The 21823-nt window shown below is 38.1% G+C and overlaps 1 protein-coding gene across 8 annotated transcripts in view; it reads right to left on the bottom strand.

Annotated features, from left to right (window-relative positions):
- Window positions 1–21823, bottom strand: part of NCKAP5 (NCK associated protein 5) — a 1211030-nt gene that overhangs the window by 264499 nt on the left and 924708 nt on the right. The gene's annotated exons all lie outside the window — the stretch shown is intronic.

Raw genomic sequence — 21823 nt, 5'->3', positions numbered from 1 at the left:
TTTCCCACATTTGCTGTTGAAAATAATGCTTCAAATCTGCACTTAAACGCAAGTTTCATTTTAAATCATGAATTGTTTCTTTGGGATGGAGCCCTGGCAGCAGGATTACTGGGTGAAAGCCCTAGAATGTTGCCAGAGACTGCTGATTCGTCATCACCACTTAGCCTTTGCGAAAGCCTTTATCGATGTTCACTTCCCCAGGAGCACGTGTGAGCATCACTAGTCTTTCTCTAACACTGACTAGCACCTTCTAAACATTTTGCCAATTCTTCAGGCAAAACCCCCTTTTGTTATTTCATGTATTATGTCATTCATTACACATAAGGCTAATTTTTTTCCCCTGTGTTTCTAGCTAAAGGTATTTTTTATTCTGTGAATTGTCTGCTCATATACTTTGCCCAGAATCTTGTTACAATGTTTTCATTATGAATTTATATTAAATTCTCATATATTAAAGATAGCAGTAATTGTTTTAGTTCTGAAATATTTTTTCTTTTCCTGTCTTTTTATTTGTGATATTTTCATCTTCATAAATTTTAAATGTTTATGAAGTCCAATAAATCTTCTATTTCCTTTGTGATTTCCTTCATTCATTTTAAATTAGAAAGTCCTTTTCCCACTGGAGAGCAATTAAATAGTCACTTTTGTTTTCCTCAAGTTTAATAATATTTCTATGTGTTTTTTTGGAGCATTTACCTCTGTGATCCATATGGAATTTATATTATGCTTCATTATCAGATAAGCATCTTATTTTCTTTCCAAATAGTAATAAAATGACTTCAGAACATTTACGGGATCAGTCTTTGTTTTCTGGTTGATATGTGATATCCCTTTTGTAAGTATTAAACATTTAAAATGATAACGGCTACTAGCCAGATAACTCATACTATTTTATCTGTCTACCTGATCTAGACTAATAACCATACTGCTTTACATGACTTAAGTCCATACCGTTCTAATATTAGAGTAAGCCATCATTTGCTATTCCTTTTATTTTAAAAAATTTCTCATTTTTTCCCTACATGATCTATAGAACCATTTTAAACTTTTATTAAGTACTCCCTATTCCCCTCCTACAATCCAATTTATTTTTATTTCTTTTAGAATTTAATTTGACCTTAAATTCTTTGGGGCAGAAATATCAGCTTTGTAATATTTAGTCTTTCTATCCAGGAACATGGTTTGTCTCTTTATTAAATTCTTTATTTATCTTACTAAGTTCAGTATTTCTCTTTAGATGGGTTCTGCCTTTCCTTCAAATAGTATTTTATGACCTACATTACAAGTATACACCAACTTCCCCTAATTATTTTTTGAACCATGTTCCTCATTAACATAAAAGTACTGACTTTTGTAATACTTATAGCTAACTTATTGCACTCTTTTATTAATTCTAGGTTTCTCCACCTGATTTTCTAATTTCTAGTATAGATAATGTCACTTGCCAAGAAAAATTTTTACTTCTTTTCAATAACCAGTTTTATTTCTGATTCACATACAGGTGTCCCTAGATTCTGAAATGTCACTTTATGCCACTTTGGTTTTATGAAACACATACATTTGTACCTGCTTTCATTAATGGAAAGAAATTCAAAGAGGACTTTTGCTTTTATGAAAAAAAGGTGAAAAATGAAAATAGCGTTTAGCATTTATTTTGCAGAAGGAAAGCCATTAGACAGGTGCCATGCACCTCAGCAGGGTGCATGGGGTGTTGGCCCCACCAAGCTTCTTCCCCAGACACTACACTCAGCATCTGAACATTATGCCACCACAGGTTTGAACTGTGTGAGCATCTGCGCTTTATCTGAATTTATCTTGTGCATCTATTAGCAAGATACGTCCTAAGATCTTCACTTTTCTTCACATCCTAAGATCTTCACGTTTCTTCACTTTATATCACTTTATCTTACAAAGGATTTCATAGAACGCTCTATTTTCAGACAGCAGGGGACACCTATGAGGCAGAACTTCCAAAATGATGTTAACTAAGGATGCTAATTGCTGGCACTATGGTTCCTGACCATAGTCTAATATCTACAGCACATTTTCCTACTGATAGTGATACTGGCTACCAGATTAAGATAGTTTTTATCCTATTAAGTAATTATACTTTTAATTTTCTAAGAGTTTAAACAGGAATTGGTTTGAAATTGACTGAAAAACTTTAATCTATAATTTTATCTATGTTGTACTTCTTTTGTCAGATTTGGATATCTTTTCCCCCATTTTAACTTATAGAATAACAGAACAAGAAAACTATCTAATACTTGAATGTGACTAAAGAGACTGAATTCCAACAGATGAGGGACAATCCATCTATTAATAAAAGTGCCAACAAATTGTAGAAGCAGGTGGTCATTTTCCAGATGAGGGATTTCGGGGTAAAGAGGGAAGGGTTCTTGGAGTGGTCATCACCCTGCAGAAGCTATACGGACCCATCACCCCCAGCCAACATTTGGTGTGGATGTTGAAGCCGATGATACCACATATATACCAAAAGGTAGGAACAGGTCTATTTACTGAACAAGGTGCCTTTCTGGGAAGATGAAAGAAATCTTCCAAGTAGGTCTGAAAATGCAGTGGGAAAGCCAGAGTTCTCGTGGTTCGAGTTTTCTAATCATGCCAAAAAAGGGAACGTTGGGGCTTTCTCATCAACTGGCCCAGAGGTGGGACAGAAAGGGTAAGGAGAACAGTGGTACTGGAAGACTGTCAGCAAACATTCAAATGGAGTACATGTGTTTCTTACAGTCCAGGCAGAGGGGGGAAGCAGAGGAACATGGATCTGATGGTGGAGAAGAAAGGAATGAAAGTTGAGGACAGGTGACCTTAGGAGCTTGGGAGGCAGTAAAACAGCAACCCTCCTCTATATTCAAAATTGCACAATGGATAAGGGATTTGGAGTACAAAAGAATTTTTGTTCCTGACAGGTGTTACCTGAATGATTCACTATTTGGAAAATAATTTACTGAACTCATACTATGTACTAGAGTGTACAGTACAAAAGTACTGTAATCAAAATACTTGTTATTGGGATTCCAAAAGACTATTTCAAACATTCAAGAGTAGAAATAAAGAACTTAGCCACTTCTTAGCATTATAGCTCACATTTTGGTAAACAATTACCTAGAGTAGAACTGCAAAATCTAAATGAATAGGTTTTCCACAGGCAGAGGTAATTGAATCAACAGTGACTAACACACAGTATATTAATAACATCTACAATTAAATGTACTATATAATGTACTATATACCATATACTTTGTATGCATTAGCTCATGTAATCTTCAAAGCAACCTTATTTGTTGGTATTATTATGACCCCCCCAACACACACACGTGTGTGCACGCATGTGCACACACACACACACTTTACAGAGGAGGAAAGTAACTAAGGTATGCACTTAAGATCAGCTGCTGCTGCTGCTAAGTCGCTTCAGTCGTGTCCGACTCTGTGCGACCCCATAGATGGCAGCCCACCAGGCTCCCCCGTCCCTGGGATTCTCCAGGCAAGAACACTGGAGTGGGTTGCCATTTCCTTCTCCAATGTATGAAAGTGAAAAGTGAAAGGGAAGTCGCTCAGTCGTGTCCGACTCTAGCGACCCCATGGACTGCAGCCTACCAGGCTCCTCCATCCATGGGATTTTCCTAAGATCAGAGAATTAGTAAATAAGGCGTTACATTTTGAACCTTGATCCTTTGTATTCCAGTACCACTTGCTTCTACCCCCTGGGCTGCACTGAATATTGTCTGTGAACCTACATCATTACAGTGTTGTGGTTCATAGTATGGGGGTTTGAGGTCATTTGAATCTCAGCTGCATTTGCTAGCATTTTGAGCATGTTTTTAAAATTTTGCAAGTTAGTTTCCTCATCTGTAATATTGGTATAATAACAGTATCTACTTCCCAGAATCTCAAAAATATTAAATGATATAATATTTTTAAAGAACTCAGTGTACTGCATAGGACACACTATAAAATTAAACAAGCATAAACATTAATGTTTATTTGGGAATAGTGACAGAATATTTAGAATAATACATAAAGAAACACAAATACCTAGGAAGTGGGAAACCATTTCTTCTCCCTGTCCTCAACTCTAACCAGTTATCACTCAACAAAGTTAAGCATTTCTGAGATTGACTATAGACTTTCCCAGTTATGATGCTTTACTTAAAAGGTAAACTATTTTTAGTATGTATCTGTTTCTAACTTGGGTGTTTTACAGGTTCAGATTATCGAGGCAAAAAAGCCTTCAGGTTTTCTTACCAGTAATTTAAAGAAGTCCCTTCAGCTTAGCCTATAAGTATGATAAACCTTCACCTTAAGATGCATAATTTACTTTCAGAAACTTGTGTTCACATTCTCTATCTTTTAAGAGGGAAAGATACTTCCTATTCCACAAGTCTGAAGCTATCATTGGCATTAAGTACAAGGCTGAATGACTGCACCACAGTAAGTCTCTCATCCCTGCAAAACACATTTTATAGCCATTCTAACTAAACCTCCTATTTAATTTAATTATTCTTTATAAAGTCTCACACTCAACAGAAGTTTATTTGGTCAATACTTTTATATAGAAAAACTTGTTAGTTCTAATAAGAAGCTTATCCTTTACCTGGACATCTCTAATTTGTATAAATTCTTTCTTTAGATTAGATTTTCATCCCTAAAACACCTACTCATTAACTCCTTTTTGCCTTGAGAGTTTTATTAAAATATATGTGGTTCCAGACAAAGTTCTTTATTTACAGATCTGAGTTATTTCTTCTTGATCTTCATTCTCAAATTAAGTAGCTGTGGCCTGAATTTATCTATATTTTTCTTAGTAAAAAATTTTTTAATTTCATTTTGCTTTCTATTTTTTAAAAATTTTATTGGATTATAGTTGGTTTACAATGTTATGTTAGTTTCAGGTGTATAGTAAATGATTCAGTTATAGATACACATTTCTATATCAGAAGGTTTTGATTCCTCACTGTCCTGTTGTCTTTTTTTTTTCTTTTTAAATGGGTACTTTGGCTTGTCAATCTCTCTCTTGAAATGGGGACTATTCATAACTAAATCCTTTAAGATGTGGCCTGAATGGAGCAGAGTGTGGCAAGGCTAATCACAGTCTTAGAAAAGAATACTCTCCTTTTATTGAGCATCTTCTGATTGTCTTAGCTTTTAGTACACTCTTTTAATACTAATTGCTTTTAAACCTCCTGACTTCATAAACTGATTTTAAGTCCAATATGCAAGAAATTTTATTCTTGTTCAATTTTATCTTATTTATTACAGCCCACTATTCCAAGATATTAAGGTATCAAAAAATATTTAGGACTCTGATAATCAATTATTACCCCTTGTCCTAGATAGTATATATCTTCACCTTAAAAACATGACTTCTAATATTTTTGTCATTGGTAAAATATGATGAGCAATGTTGTTATCAAGGTAGAGTTTTATTTATAATTCTAGAAAGGTTACTCCAGGTTAATTAGTCATTATTTGGCCATATCTGTGTACAGTGGAGCAATTGATTACTATATGCATCTATCCAACTGAACAATCAACCAACATACCTTTCCTCATCCTCTCTGAACATTATCATGAGTCAAGAAAATAGATGCTTTGTTGAAATCCTCAATCAACCAAGTTATGGCAGTCTCTTGACTAATGGCTACTTTTTAAAAAATCTACTAAAAAAGAAAGTATCTTATTTTTAGTGAGCCTATGCTGTATATAAGTGATCTTGTCTTTGTCATTTTCTCTTTTCTAGAAATCTTCCAAGCACCAATTTCAAGCTTTATATACCATGATTTTCAGGATTTTTTTCTGCTATAAAAATGAGGAAAGTATTTTTCCATTTCTGATCTTTTAGCTCATCTCCTATATGCCTTTCCATGGAGATTATCAACAGTGGTTGTAGAATAATACCCAATACATGGAATGTAATTTATATGGGCTGGTGGAAGATGAGTCATCCATCTAGAGAAGCTAACTGCTTATATTTCACTGAGTCCCCAGTCTTGGGCATAATTCACCTCCTGAGATAATCATCCCATCCTTCTTAATGTGAGGAACACTTTATAGAAACTATAGACAGAAAACAGGAGGTGATAAGTTTTTCTGTTTTCTGGTCCTGCTGTTATAAATGCTGCTGTTTTCAAGGTGTTATCAAAAAGTCCAAGTGGTTGAGAAATCATAATATATTTTTCATCTTAGACAATAATAATAGTAAGCTTTTATAAAGCTCTCACTCAATGTGCTAGGCCTTAACTTTTTTATATGAAGTTATCTCATTTATTAGTCACAGTAAACCTATGATGGCAATACTGATTATCCCCGTTTTACAGATGAGAAAACTTAGAATCAGAGCAGTTAAGGAACCTGTCCTATGCACAGCTAGTAAGACATGGAGTCAATAGTCAATATTCAAATCAGGTGTTCCCAATACCAGCAATATTATTATACCTTAATATTAACCGTTATGCTCCACTGCAATTCATTTTAAAAATGCAAATTTGAGTGACACTCTTTTTGGCAAATTTTGGTCTATTTATTGACATTTGTATTCAATGACACTATTCTTTCAAATTTGTGCTCTCATATATTTTAACACTCCTTCCTTTTAGTGAATATTCACATCCTTTAAAAACCTGATTCTAAAACCGGGCTTCCCTGGTGTCTCAGTGGTAAAGAATCCACCTGCCAGTATAGGAGATGCAGGTTCAATCCCTGGTCTGGGAAGGTTCCACATGCTGTGGAGTGAATAAGCCTATGGGCCACAACTATTGAGCCTGTGCTCTAGATTCCCAGGAACCACAACTAATGAGCCCCCATGGCGCAACTGCTCAGGCCCATGTGCCCTAGAGCCTGTCTAGGCTCTAAGGAATGAGAAGGGCAAGGAGAAGGCTCCACAGGAAGAGAAGCCCCCACAATGAGAAGCCCATGCATCTCAACAAAGAGCAGCCCCTGCTTGCTGCAACTACAGAAAAGCCCATGCAGCAACCAAGACCCAGCACAGCCATAAATAAATAAATAAAATGTTTTGAAAATATTTGATTTTATCATCGAACTCCCTGGAGGATAATATTATACTTAAATATCTCACTGTGACCTTACCATTTGCCCTACTGAAGTGGAAGAAGCTTGTTAAGCGAGTTTGTGTGCATATGCACACACACGTAAAGGCTGTCACCGTCTTCTAAGCACCGCCAGTGTGATGAGCGTACCGCCTGTTACTCTGCTAAGTGGACTCCACAAGATGAGAAAGTCTCTGCCTCCCATTTCTAAGTGATAACAGAGAAGTGTCTCCATAGCACAAAAAGTAGAAAGATTTACTAGTCCCTATTACACATGTCTGTTCTGCTCCCTGCTGACTCCTGTCAACTCTGGGGCTGCTGAGTAGCACCTCCCCCAGCCTCTCCAACCTGTCCTGAGAGATTCAGCCAGTTTCTGCTTCTTGCCGATGGCTGGGGGCATGACCTGGCTGAGCTGGTGAGCTGGGGCTGCTGCAGAAACTACCAACCTGAGCCACACAAGGTAACTGGAGAAACAGCCAGGAAAGAGTGCACACAGTCACCTCAGCAGAGGCCTAGATGGATAAATCCTGTCTAAGGTCTGGTGCTGGTCTGAGGTGACCAAACGGTAGCGACAGAAACAGGCCGGCCTGGGGACCTCCTGCAGGACTCTACAGGGGATGCTCTGCCTGCCGTCAGCCAAGCTCTCTCTCTGTGACATGATGCCCTTTGTAAAAGGTCACCGTGTCTGAACTCAAGATGTAACAAGTGTTTTCCAGTCATGACAGAGTCCAAAGTTCAGGTACACTAAAATTCTTAGTAAAAAAAACCCTTTAAGCATGTTTTACCTCCTGGATGTGCTTTCAGAGAGAATCAAATCTGTGACTTTCAAGCAACATGGGGACTAGAGTGATGTTTTTTTGCCTCTGATTCCTGGCCTACTACATAACTACCTTGCAGTTAAGCACAAGTCGGAGAGTAACACAATGTGTTCAAATAAAAAATTCTTCTTTAAAAAATGATATAAGTGAACTTATTTACAAATCAGACTCACAGACTTAGAAAACAAAGTTATGGTTATCAAAGGGGAAAGGTGTGGGGGGCAGGGATAAATTTGGAGTTTGGGATTAACAGATACACACTACTATATATAAAATAGATAATCCTATTGTATAGCACAATGAACTCTATTCAATATTCTATAATGACCTATATGGGAAATGAATCTGAAAAAGAATGGATACATATATACGTACAACTGAATCACTTTGCTGTATACCTTATACTAACACAACATTGTAAATGAACTATACTCTAGTATAAAACAAAAATTAAATTTAAAAAAGGTTTGAGATTGAGTACTCAGTTTTTCAGACCAACATTCCTTTTTCTCTTTTCTTTTTGTTGGTGCAACATGTGACACAGAGAATCTTAGTTCTCCCTTGGGATCAAACCCATATCCTCTGCAGTGGAAGTGCAGACTCCTAACCTTTGAACTGACAGGGAAGTCCCCAATATTTCTCTTTTAGAACCTTCAATCCTTTGTGAACTGTGTTAATCTTCAGAGGGTGTCCATGATTTCATCACTACTTTTTCAGTACACATGTTGGTATATCTCTTAAAGACCAGGCAAAGTGAAAATATCTAACCACTGCCCTGTTTCCAATTTTCCTTTGATGCTGAGTTTTCCTTTACCTCCAAACTAGAAATCAGATCCTTCCAGATGCTCAGAATTAAGTGCACAGTAGTTGACCCTCTCACTGTTCCCTTTCAGAGAGGGGAAACTATTCCCAGGACAAGCCAAGAATTTATCAGATGCACTGCTTTCAACAATCTGAAACTTCCAGGGGTGTTCAGATACCTGAGATTCCATTTCACTGCCTCTATTGATGGTTCCTTTCAATGCAGAGGAGATTAATTATCTTCCACCTGCATACTCTGGCTTTAATCTTATCTCTTAATCTTCCTGATATGTGCTGTATAACTGTATGCAGTCAAGGTCCACATGCAACTTCACAAAATTCTTGTTAGCTTTCAAACTTGACTCTTCTCCCTAAGGAATATTACAAAATACTCAGTTTTAGCTACCTGATAATTGACCCCACTGGCCTTAAGTAAACTACTGTGGTTCCTTCTCTAGACTTAACACTTGGAGTTGGGCTATACCCTGGAGATGATATAGCTGAATCACTGATGAGGATGAAGCATGTATCAAGCGTCTACAGTCTGCACAGAAATGTCATGTGGTAATTATGCAGACCTAGCTTACAAATTAAAAAAAAAAGAGAGAGGTCTTAACAAATATAATTATATAAACACAAATCTGACTATAACTAGGCTACACAGTGGCTCACAGTGTAGATGGTCTGGTCCTGACATTATTTATTAGCTGTGTGATCCTGGGGAGTCATTTAACCTCTCTCTGTCTTGGTGTAAAGTGGAAGCCATAAGAGAAGCTGATAAGTTTTGTGAAGAGTGAAAGAGATGAAAAATACTTAGAATATGTCTGCTACATAGTTATCTCTCAATAAGTGTTAGCTGTCCTTCAGATTTGCATCATTGTTATAGTGCTTTCCCACAAAGCTGGTTAAGTATTATAGATGTGAATGACTGCTTTTGGGGTAAAGGCTTACTGAGGCTCTTGACTGAGTCCTGTGGCTTTGTATCCTACCAAAAATGCCTTATACGGTGCCTTTCATGAGCTTATAAAAAACATTTGTTGAACAAATGTTTGAATAAATAACCTTCAGATTTTAATATATCCATGTTTGGAAATAACTAAAAAAAGGCAAAAAAACAAACAACAGAGTTGGTACAGACTGCGTAGATTCTTGTCATAATTTTTCATTTCTTTATCCTCTATTAGCATATTTATCTTCTTCAATCTGTAAGTAAATCTGAAAAATAATGGAATTCAGATTCATTTACAGAAATGAATATCCTTCTTAGTTTAGCCCAATGGACCCAGTTGGTAATATTTCCCATGGGGTCCTTTTAAGATTCTTAAAGTAAACATATAGTTAAAATTTGAACCAGTTTAATACACCTTGAAAAATAAGCATAAGAGTCTTAATTGCCTTTTTCTAGACATACATCAATTTCTACACATAAAAATGCAGCACTGAATAACAGCAGTAAGCCAAATTCCTTTCAAATAGTACATCTGTGTGAATACTAGCTGTCTATTATGTTTCTTCAAATCTATGAGGCTGAATCTTATTTGTGAAAAGAAACTTTTTAATAACTTTTAAAAAGCCTAATTCTCATGCATGGGAAAAAAAATCAGAGAAATAGTTCTCTTTTAATTAATACAAAACCTTCCCACAGGCTTCAAAACAGTAATAATTTTATTTTAATATAACTCATTACATAGTCTTTTACTATCGTTTAGAAAAAACAGTGAAGTATAAAATATAAGAAAAATGAGATAGGAAATTTGGGGAATTGTAAACTTCTACCTGAAAAAGGAGATGGATTCTAAGTCCTGACATTGTTCTGCTTTCCCTGTAGCTCACTCTCACAAATATTCTCATGGAACAACATTACCTTTAAAAAGTAAACCCAAAGCACCATCCACCAAAAATCTCACCTAAAGTAGATTTCAGAGGTTGAGCTCTACAATGATCATGATGACAATGATGACTATAACTTATAAAACTAAAATGAACTCATGCTAGTGTTATTATGCATATCAGCAGCTCTTCTCATGCAGTGTCCCTACATTTTATGCTAGAAATGCTCATTGAAAATTCAACAAAGTATATTTCCCTCATTGGTTTCTTGGTAAGCTATAAAAATGTCCTCACTGGTGGTCAGGAGAACTGAGTCCTAGAGCTGATTTCACTAATAAACAGAAGTAACCTTGTCTGTATCTCATCTCTATGATGCTAATCAATTGATGCTAATTCTAATGAAGACTGATGTTTTTTTATAAATAAGGCTAAGAATATACAGCCTTGATGTTTTCTAATTTGGAACCCGTCTGTTGTTCCATGTCTGGTTCTAACTGTTAATTCTTGACCTGCATACAGGTTTCTTAGAAGACAGGTAAGGTGGTCTGGTATTCCCATCTCTTTAAGAACTTTCCAGTTTGTTGTGATCCACACAGTCAACAGTTTTAATCTGGTCAATGAAACAGAAGTAGATGTTTTTCTGGAATTCCCTTGCTTTTACTATGATCCGACAGATGTTGGCAATTTGATCTCTGGTTCCTCTGCCTTTTCTAAATCCAGCTTGTACATCGGAAGTTCTTGGCACATACTGCTGAAGTCTAGCTTGAAGGATTTTGAGCATTGCTTTGCTAGCAGGTGAAATGAGCACAAGTGTATGGTAGCTGGGGCTTCCCTGGTGGCTCAGTTGGTAAAGACTCTGCTTGCAATGTAGGAGAACTGGATTTGATCCCTAGGTCAGGAAGATCCCCTGGAGAAGGGAATGGCAACCCACTCCAGTAATCTTGCCTGGAGAATTCTATGGATAAAGTAGCCTGGAAGGCTACTGTCCATGGTGTTGCAAAGAGTTGGACACAACTGAGCGACTAACACTTTCACTTTTTGAACATTCTTTGGCATTGCCTTTCTTTGGGATTGGAATGAAAACTGACCTTTTCCAGTCCTGTGGCCACTGTTGAGTTTTCCAAACTTGCTGACATACTGAGTGCAGCACTTTAACAGCATCATCTTTTAGAGTTTTAAATAGCTTAGCTGGAATTCCATCACCTCCTTTAACCTTGTTCATAGTAATGCTTCTTAAGGCCCACTTGACTTCACATTCCAGGATGTCTGGCTCTAGGTGAGTGACCACACCATCATGGTTATCTGGGTCATGAAGATCTTTTTTGTATAGTTCTTCTGTGTATTCCTGCCACCTGTCCTTGCCTTTTCTGTTCTTTATTGTGGTTATTGCAGGGAATGGTAAAAAAAAATCTAATTCAGGATGAAGTGTACATTCCTGGATATGTGTGCCCTATGGCTTCACTATCAGAGCAATATTCTTGCTATGACCTCCATAAAAATCATCAGTTCTTGAGTGTCCCCAGTGGCGAAATAAGATGCTGCCGAAACTCAACCAGGCATTAAGTAAAGCTATAGCCCCCAAATGCCTATGGCATACCTTCCATTTCAGCAATTAGGTTTCTAAGAATTTATCTAAGGGCACAATTTAATGATAATTGGAGATGTACACAGATGTAGACAAAAATTTAGGTAGAAGGGGGCTTATTGTTGAGCTGTCCATGTGATGCGCCTAGGTCAGGATGGGTAATCTGATGCTTCTGCTGGACATAAGGCCAGGGCTGCCCCAGTATTTTTTTGCTTGAATTTATATTCCTGGGAAAGTTGAAAAGTGGATTACTGCATAGTGTTTTAAGAGAAAGGAGAGGCAGGGTGTGCGCATTCTAGTCTGATCAGGTGTGATTCCTATAGATGAGGCAGAAGGCTAAAGTAGATGGTAATCCCAAACAGGATTTGGGAATTACCACTCCAGTTACCAGAACAGCACTTTGGGGGCCACGTGGGAAAACAGTGTTCTACCATTTTTTCCCTATGGGAACCAGTGTGAATGTGAAACAACAGGAGAGAAATATTTACAACAAGGCAGAGTAGAACTTTCACTATAAGAAGTTGTGAAATACTGGAACACAGGGCAGCCTAGGGGATGGAGCATCAGGGTCCCTGTGTGAGTTCCTAAGCAGAGACAGGAGAGGGGTCTTTCTTAAGCTGCCTTCAATCCAGGGGTGTGTATGTTTGAAGGTCAATCAGATGACGGGAGAACATGTTTTCATAAACATACATATGAGCTTCCCGGGGATTTCTAAAATAACTGAGAAGCAGTTTCTTGCAGGGAAGAGTGAGCTGAACTTCTCTTTCAGCTGGAGGTAGGAAAAGATGGAAGAGAGCCAGCAACATCTGGGTTTTTAGTGTGACCTCATGTACACCCACAGGCAGATGAGCTATGGAGATTTGTGGCTATATTTATATTCCAGTAAATCTGGAAACAAGTAAAATGTCCAACAAGAGGGGATTATCACATATTCCTACAGTAGGCAGGGTTATGACTCAAAGAACGAATGTGGATATTTTCTGTGTATTCCACAGTCCCACTACATTAATTCTCCCTGCTATCCCAAGAGCATCCCTAGACCTCACCAAGCAAAGGCAAAGCTCAGAGAAGTTGATTGACAAAGTGATGACAGAAACACTGATGCAGACAGTTGAAGAGCCTACTCCCCTTTTTTAAACAGACACCAGAGAGGAGTCATTCTGTGGCTGAAAAAAAAAAAAAATGGGGCAATCAGGGAAACCTGGTACATCTTACCTGGGATTAAGAAGTTCCCAACATATAGAGTGGCCATAGGCTTTACAATCAAAGTTGATCACTTTAGACAGTGAAAGAGGACACTACCTGGATAAGTAACTAGACCTTAACTACAATATTTATACATGGAGCTGGTGGACCCACTGCCATTGTTATTAATGGATCACAACACAACCGTTAAAGTGATATCATCAAACACACATTATAACATGAAAAAGTCCCACTGTCACATTATAAAAATGTTACAAAATAGTATAAATGTATGATCCCATTAATATGGGGGAGGAATGCATAGAAAAGTATGACTGGAAATCTAAATGCTGTTAGGAATGATTATTTCTGGGTAATTGTAAAAATGAATACTTAAATTATATTACTTTCAATTTTCCTATTAATAGACATTTTGTTACTTGTAAAATTAAAGTTTATGTAAAAATATAAAAAAGAGTTAATTTGAGGACCAAAAGCACAGTTTATATGTGGCCCTGGTTACTTAATTTTGAAATTCAACTTCTGGATCACATTTGGAAGTGTCATATTAAATCATCCAATTTAAGTTCATTAGACTTAAATTATAATTTTATCAAAAGTATGATCTTGATCTTATTTCATCTTTTACTTCTTTAGAGGGATTGGAATAACATCAGTTTGTAGTCTGGATATAGTAGTATATGGCCTCCTTTCTGAAGTAATCATATTGAAATATTTCATTTCAGGTCTTGATTCTCTAATGCAAGCTTGACGTAATGGTAAGACTGAAGGAGACTCAATAATGACATTTAATGTTTATGGAGTGATTTCCATATATTTCTATGTCAGGTACTGTTCTAAGGTCTTTACTTGTTTTATTTAATCCTCACAATAATTTAATCCTCACAGTGAGCTAGAAACTCCCCAATCATCCTTGTTCTATAGCTAAGAAAGCTGAGCAAGAAAGATCATTAGTGACTTGCAGGCTTCAGATGCATAATCTATCCTCCATCTGTAGTGGTCTTTACGAGAACAGTAAGCTACTCTTAAATCTAGGAATCTAGGAGGAAAAAAACTATTAGTGGTCTTTAATATTTTAGCAAACAGCTCTTCTGTCTTAATTTTAATACATACCTTTTGATAGCTTACATATAAGATATATATTACATATATTATGTTGCTCATTATAAATAACCCATGTTGCTAGTACATCACATTGTTATACAAAAAGAAGCATTGAAAAGAGAGTGCTGAGTCTCAGGCAATGGGGCCCTTTTACTTGTGGCTTGTCCTTTAATATATTGGGATAGTTTGCTCATTTGTTATAATTTCTTATAAATACTTGATGAAGCTTTAAGTAAAGACATCTTTTCTGCTAGAACATTCATAACCTACGATTATTTTAATTTGCTAATCAACATGAGGAACAGACATAAATGAAGTCAATACTGGGCAGAATATGAATAAACACTCTGACTTGATTGGCTTCAGACAAAGAAAAACCGTCCTGCTGGAGCCCCTGTGTTCACTTGCAGATGTGGGGCTTAAATAGCCAGTCCCTGGGTTCTTTACTGAAGGCATCTGAGACATAAGCCTGTGACTCTCATTCTTTTTCACATGTTTTTCAGCTTTGGAAACCATAAGACTTCCCTCCAATCACTCTGTTACTTCACTCTAAATTCAACTTACATCATTTCATAAATCTAGTTTCTCTGAGGATCTTCTTCCCCATCTGCAGGACAACCAATTTAAATCATCCTTAAATCATCACATTAAACACTAGCTACCATTGGCTGCAAGGGGAGCCAAGACGTGTATTATACCAAGTCTTAAAATGCTATCCATGCCTTTCTAATTTTACCATAAAATCAGAGATAGCTATTTTATCATGAAGGATTTAATAAGTTTACCTTTTAAACTAATGGACTATAATGGGTTCTTTAAATTTTGCATGTAAAAACCCCTGGGATGGGAAACTTTCAATTTCTCCTTAATAACTCATCACTATAAATCAGATCTCTTTAATATACTACTATATGCTGATGTTATAAGACACTTAGAAAGAACCTGTACTATTTTCCTTCTGATGTTTCAGCCGTAAGGAGAGGCTAGTTTATTTCTGAAAAGTAGTACTCAAAGCAATTTCATTTTATTTCCGTCCACAGAAGATACCAGATATTTAAGCACTCCCATAAAAGATTTACCCTTAGATATTTCAGAATGACCTGTTTCTGAAGATTTCATTGGTTTCTTTCTTGCCGGGAGGGCAGTGGGAGGGGGGGAATTTTTTTATAAATAGGTTTTAAGTCTGTCATGGCACATTCAGCGTGTATTTTGTAATAATACTGGTTTTTTCATAGTCACTGGTTAAATATTAACAGTATAACACATTTATTGGATCATTTCCCCTCCAATTAAAATGTAACACGAATAATTATCATGGTGATGACACTGTAATATCAATAATGATAATAGCAATGTTATTATAAAACATTAACACTGACTTATTTTTGGTCCCTCTTCAAAGCTTGGTACTTAAACAGATTTCTAAAACAAGAAAGAATAGGATGATAAAATACAAGTTGATTAAAAGGTCAGTATAATGTAAATAACAATGCTTTCTGAAGATCCCAAGTTTAGAAAAAAGTCATGAAAAGACATTGCTTCTTGAATATTGCACAAGTAATCACAATCTGGTGCCTGAAGGTCTCCTATAGTGAAATGCCAGCTATCAGGATAAAAACTCAAAGATGTTTTCAAAAATTCATTTTTCAAACATCTGATTTCAAACAAGACAAAGATATTCCCCAATCATTCTGAGAGTAGGCATTATGTTAAGTCATGAATGGTCTGCATTAATGTCTTCTTTAACGATGAAAGGATCTATTACTCATTTCTGGGTCTATCACCTAAAGTCAAAGAGGTAAATGGAAATTGTCAAGCTTCTTTTATTTCAACTCAGCCAATATGACCACATGACAAAGCAGATTTGCAGTGACAAGAGAAGAAACAATTTCCATGCATGGCTGGACTGTTGATACCGCATTTTGGACTGGGAAGTGGAGAAAGAGGGACAAGAGCACCTACAGGCAGAGCGCTCCAAGACCATGTTTATTTCAGCTACAATTCATCAATTACCATGCTACTGGGAATTCCAGGATTACAACACATTACACAGTGGAAAGATGTCAAGGGGCAGAGTCCTTGGTAGAAAATGTTTCAGGCTATTCATTTTGAATATGTGATCTGCACAGCATCATACAGAGCCTGCCAGAGCCTGGGCACCTGGAGAGAGGTGTGGGTGGAAACAGCTGCCGGTGGGGAATCATTCATTGAACACATATCACACAAATTAGCTAAATGCTACCAAGCCAAGAAATTAATGTAAACACCAATCATAGGATTAATTACACAACATTTGATGCAAAATCAACAGGAAGATGATGGTACGGCTTCCGAAAGTAGGTATACTTGCCCTTAAAGAAATCAGATTGAACAGGAAGAAAGGGCAAGATCAAGAGCAGGAGACAGGAAAGAGAAGGAAAGAGAAAGACAACAAAGATGACAAAGGAACAAAATAAATGGAGGAAAGAAAAAAAAAGTGATCTTTAGCAGATGTACTGTATACCTCTTACAATATCATGCATTGGTATGTAGGGAAATTCAGGGTTTATGTGAAATATTGAAATTTGCCTCAAAGTCTGAAGATGCTGAGTCTAAAGCATCTCCCATGCAGCTACCTATGGGCAGAAAGCCCCAGAAAAGTTATGAAGAGAGGCCAAGCATGGCTGTCTCTCTCTCCCTTGGGTGTGAATGGACAGGAAAAGTGTCCTTGTGGCCCGTGGGTCACTGCTGGTTATAGTGCAAGCTGTTGGAATGAATCAGTTTAAAATCCAAGAATCAGGTGTCTTGCTTGCTGGCTATTATATACCTAGTCATGCCAACTGAGTGCCTTTCCAGGTCCATCATGGCCCTCACCCTCCCCTTATCATGACAGGGCTTCTTCAGTTCAGTTCAGTTGCTCAACCATGTCTGACTCTTTGCGAACCCATGAATTGCTAACTTTTTAAACAATTAAATGCCTGATGCTAAATCATGGAATGGAGTCTCATGTGGTTCTAATCACATGAGGCTCTATATGGATGCCAGTTTTAACATCAAACAGTTCATAAACCAGTTTTACCACTTATTAGCTCTATTAACCAGGCTGCATTGCCTGCCCTTTCTGAGGTTTGTTTTTTTCCCGGGTAGGAATACCAACATGAATCTCAGAGGTGCCCTTGTGGCTCTCATATGCTACAACCATCTTCAATCACTCTCCTTCCTTACTATGGATGGAATACTCTTAATTGGTAAGAGACATAGGTTTGATGCCTGGGTCAGGAAGATCCCCTGGAATGGGAAATGGCAACCCACTTCAGTATTCTTGCCTGGAGAATCCCATGGACAGAGGAGCCTGGCAGGCTACAGTCCATAGGGTTGCACTGAGTTAGACATGACTGAAGCAGCTCTGCACCTAGAAAAGGGCCTCCTTTTGTTTATTGCTGCTGCTGCTAAGTCGCTTCAGTCGTGTCCGACTCTCTGCAACCCCATAGACAGCAGCCCACCAGGCTCCCCTGTCCCTGGGATTCTCCAGGCAAGAACACTGGAGTGGGTTGCCATTTCCTTCTCCAGTCCATAAAAGTAAAAAGTGAAAGTGAAGTCGCTCAGTCGTGTCTGACTCTTAGCAACCCCATGGACTGCAGCCCACCAGGCCCCTCCATCCATGGTATTTTTCAGGCAAGAGTACTGGAGTGGGGTGCCATTGTCTTCTCCGCCTTTTGTTTACAGGTCCTCACAAAAATGGGGGGAAGGGCCAGAGTCAGGTCCAGGAATTAAGAAAGGCCTTAAAAAATAAATCAGTGGGGAAATGTTTGCTAGTCATATATCTGATAAGGCGTTAACTTCCAGGATGCTATGCTATGCTAAGTCACTTCAGTCGTGTCCGACTCTGTGTGACCCCATAGATGGCAGCCCACCAGGCTTCCCTGTCCCTGGGATTCTCCAGGCAAGAACACTGGAGTGGGTTGCCATTTCCTTCTCCAATGCATGAAAGTGAAAAGAGAAAGTGAAGTCGCTCAGTTGTGTCTGACTCTTAGCGACCCCATGGACTGCAGCCTACCAGGCTCCTCCATCCATGGGATTTTCCAGGCAAGAGTACTGGAGTGGGGTGCCATTGCCTTCTCCGATAAAGAACTCTTATAACTCAACACATAAAACCAAATAGATTTAAAAATAGGCAAAAGATTTGAAAAGACATTTCTCCAAGGATTATATGCAAATATCTAACAAGCACATGAAGAGATATTCAACATCACTAATCACTAGGGAAATGCAAACCAAACTACAATTTGATATCACCTTATATCCATTTGAATGAACATTATTTTTTAAAAAACAAATAGAAAAATAACAAGTGTTGGTAATGTGGAAAGATAAATGGAAGAAACATTGACTCTTATGACACCGTCTGGGCCCGTGAATATAGCTTTGTAGGTTGTTGCTACTGTTGCTGCTCAGTTGCATCCAACTCTTTGCAACTCTATGGACTGTAAGAAGAGCCAGGCTCCTTTGTCCATGGGATTTCCCAGGCAAGAATACAGGAGTGGGTTGTCATTTCCTTTTCCTGAAGATCTTCCTGACCCAGGGATCAAACCCACATCTCCTGAGTCTCCTGCACTGCAAGGGGATTCCTTACTGCTGAGCCACCAGGAAAGCCCCATACAGGTAGTTACTTCTGAACAAAGTAACTATTGTTCGATTGCCTAATGGCTCAAGGAGTTTGAGCTGGATTTTCTGCCATTTGAGAGTTTTTATGAATAATTCAGTTAAGAGAGAAAGCATGTTCTAAGAAGAAAGAATTGTATATGCAAAAGCTCAGAGGCCAGAAAACCAAGGTTGATCCTGTATACACAGATCTGTGAGACCAGAGTAGGTATAAGGAATGATTTGAAGAAGCAGCTAAAAAGGTTAAGAGCCAGAGATTTCTAACCCAGCATTGCTTGCCAGAACTACTGTAGTAAAATGCAAATTTGACCTCAGAATTCCTCTCCCTTGATTAAAATATTTTAACATCATCCCAAAGGTTTTAGCATGAAGTTCAAACCCATTAGCTTGCCACCCAAGGCTCCTGATGACCTGCTTGCTCTCCTTTCTTTTGTTTCATCTCCCACATCTCTCCCACAGGCACCCTGTGCTCCAAGTAAATAAAACTTAATAGTTTTCCAAACATGCATGCTGTTTCATTCCTTTGTGCCTTCATATTATATGTATTGTATCATTTAATCCTTGCGAGAGCTCTAGGAAGAGGACATTCTTGTTCTGACTTTCCAGATGGGGGAATATAAGGAGTATAAAGAATTTGATACTTTGGCCACTGTATAAAGATCCAATACCTTGGCAACCTGATGCAAAGAACTAACTCATTGGAAAAGACCCTGATGCTGGGAAAGATTGAAGGCAGGAGGAGAAGGAGACGACAGAGGATGAGATAGTTGAATGGCATCACCAACTCGATGGACATGAGTTTGAGCAGGCTCCGGGAGTTGGTGATGGACAGAGAACCATGGTGTGCTGCATTGCTTGGGGTCACAAAGAGTCAGACTGGACACAACTGAGCAACTGGACTGAACTGAACTGAAAGAGTCTGAGGGAAGTCAAAAGCCATACAGTTGGTCGGAGGGAAAGCTGGGATTAGAACACATCTGTCTGACACTCTTAAAAGTTCTCACCCTTTCTTCTCTATCATTATTCATCCCAATTCTTTTGACTTCTGGTCCATGGATCTGTATATTTCACAGCTTTGTCTTTCAATGGAATAAATTCAATTTCAGAATATCAGGGGTGGGGACTGGAGAGATGCTTATTAATCCAGTCAAGCTATATTTCGCCACTAAAATCAACATACTTTGTATTTTCTTCATCTAGTCTACAAACACTTCTGAGCATCTCCTTCATGCTAGGGCCTGGGCCAGGGAAGAACAAAGCCAGCCACAGTCCCTGGATTCAGAGTGATTAGAGTAATCTATTTCTTTAACCAGGTTCTAATTTTGAAGGTTTCCTTCCTGGCTTCATGTGAGAATAAATGCCTCTTGCTTTCGTATACACACATGGAACTTCATTACCGCTGCTGCTAAGGAAATATCACATGCATTATTTTCAACCAGCACTGCTCATGAGTTATAGCAGAGATTAATTGATCAGTTAAATGGGATAAGGTGAGAATAGACTGGGAATAAATCAATGAAGGAAACTGTGCCGTGTCTCATATAGTTGGGATCAATTGTGTTACAGCTCACTCAGCCAGGCTCCAGACTGCAAAGCAGCCTGCTTGGAAGGGGTCATGAACAGGGCAAATCACTGATTTAATCACATACGAAATTTTCATTGCCTTATTTTTATTCTATATCTCACCAAAGTGAACAACATTTCTAAATGCATCAATTCTACAGGATCACAAACTAGAAATGCCTTCCTTTCTTCTGACTGGGACAAAACTGACCATCACTTAACAGGCTCTTTGTATGAAATATGCAAAAACTAACAGAGAAAGAACATATTTTAGAAGTGAAAAGGAAAGAAAGAACATACACCACAAAGTGGGCACCAAGAATCCAATGAAAATAAAAGAGCAGTTTTATTTTAAGGTCAAATCTTTAATGGTATTGTGTGTCCAACCGTTTGCGACTCTATGGACTATAGCCCACCAGGCTCCTCTGTCCATGGGATTCTCTAGGCAAGAATACTGGAATGGGTTACCATGCCCTCCTCCAGGGGATCTTCCAGACCTAGGGATTGAACCTGCATCTCTAATGTCTCCTGCATTGCCAGGAAGGTTCTTTACCACTAGCACCACCTGGGAAGCCCAATAATTATTTAATAAATCTTACTTGTTTTTTTAAAGAAAAGGCTACTGGAGTTACGGCAAATAAAACATTGTAATAAGAAAATAAGAAAAAGTTGTTGAAAAATGAAAAATTAAAAGGGCAATTTCCAATATCAAAAAGTCCACCTTTGTAAATGTGTTAAAGTGGATCAGTCCTTTTACCCCCCAAAAGAGTTAAATTGGGTTCAAGAGGTTGAAAGCTGGCCACGAGCCCAGCTCATCTGAGTGCAGAGGGATTAGAGAGTCATGGGAGGGAAACTGAGCAGCTGCCCCATAACCCATGGATAAATGATGCTTGCTGTCCCTTGGGTCTGCAGAAGTGAGTGGATGTCGTGTCCAGAACAGATCCCTTGGGCAGGTGACCCACACACACTTCAGCTGCTACTCATGAACAGGGGCTTTTTCTGCCATGAAAATGTCAGGCTAGGCAGTAGACATTCTGTGAGCAGAAAAAAGCCATTACTCGACCCAGGAAAACAATTTTTTCCCCTAACTTCAGTGGCTATCAAAAAATCAACCTGTTTTTCTTGTGCTACACCCTGGACCCATAAAATAGTTACAGGATCTTAAAAAGACTGTATTGCAGGTGGAAGTTTTGTTACAACCAACTGGC

The sequence above is a fragment of the Bos indicus genome, chromosome 2 (genome assembly GCF_029378745.1).
Source record: "Bos indicus isolate NIAB-ARS_2022 breed Sahiwal x Tharparkar chromosome 2, NIAB-ARS_B.indTharparkar_mat_pri_1.0, whole genome shotgun sequence".
Classification (NCBI taxonomy): Eukaryota; Metazoa; Chordata; class Mammalia; order Artiodactyla; family Bovidae; genus Bos; species Bos indicus.
Note: the sequence above shows the minus strand (reverse complement) of the source record. Positions and strands in the feature narration are given on the sequence as shown.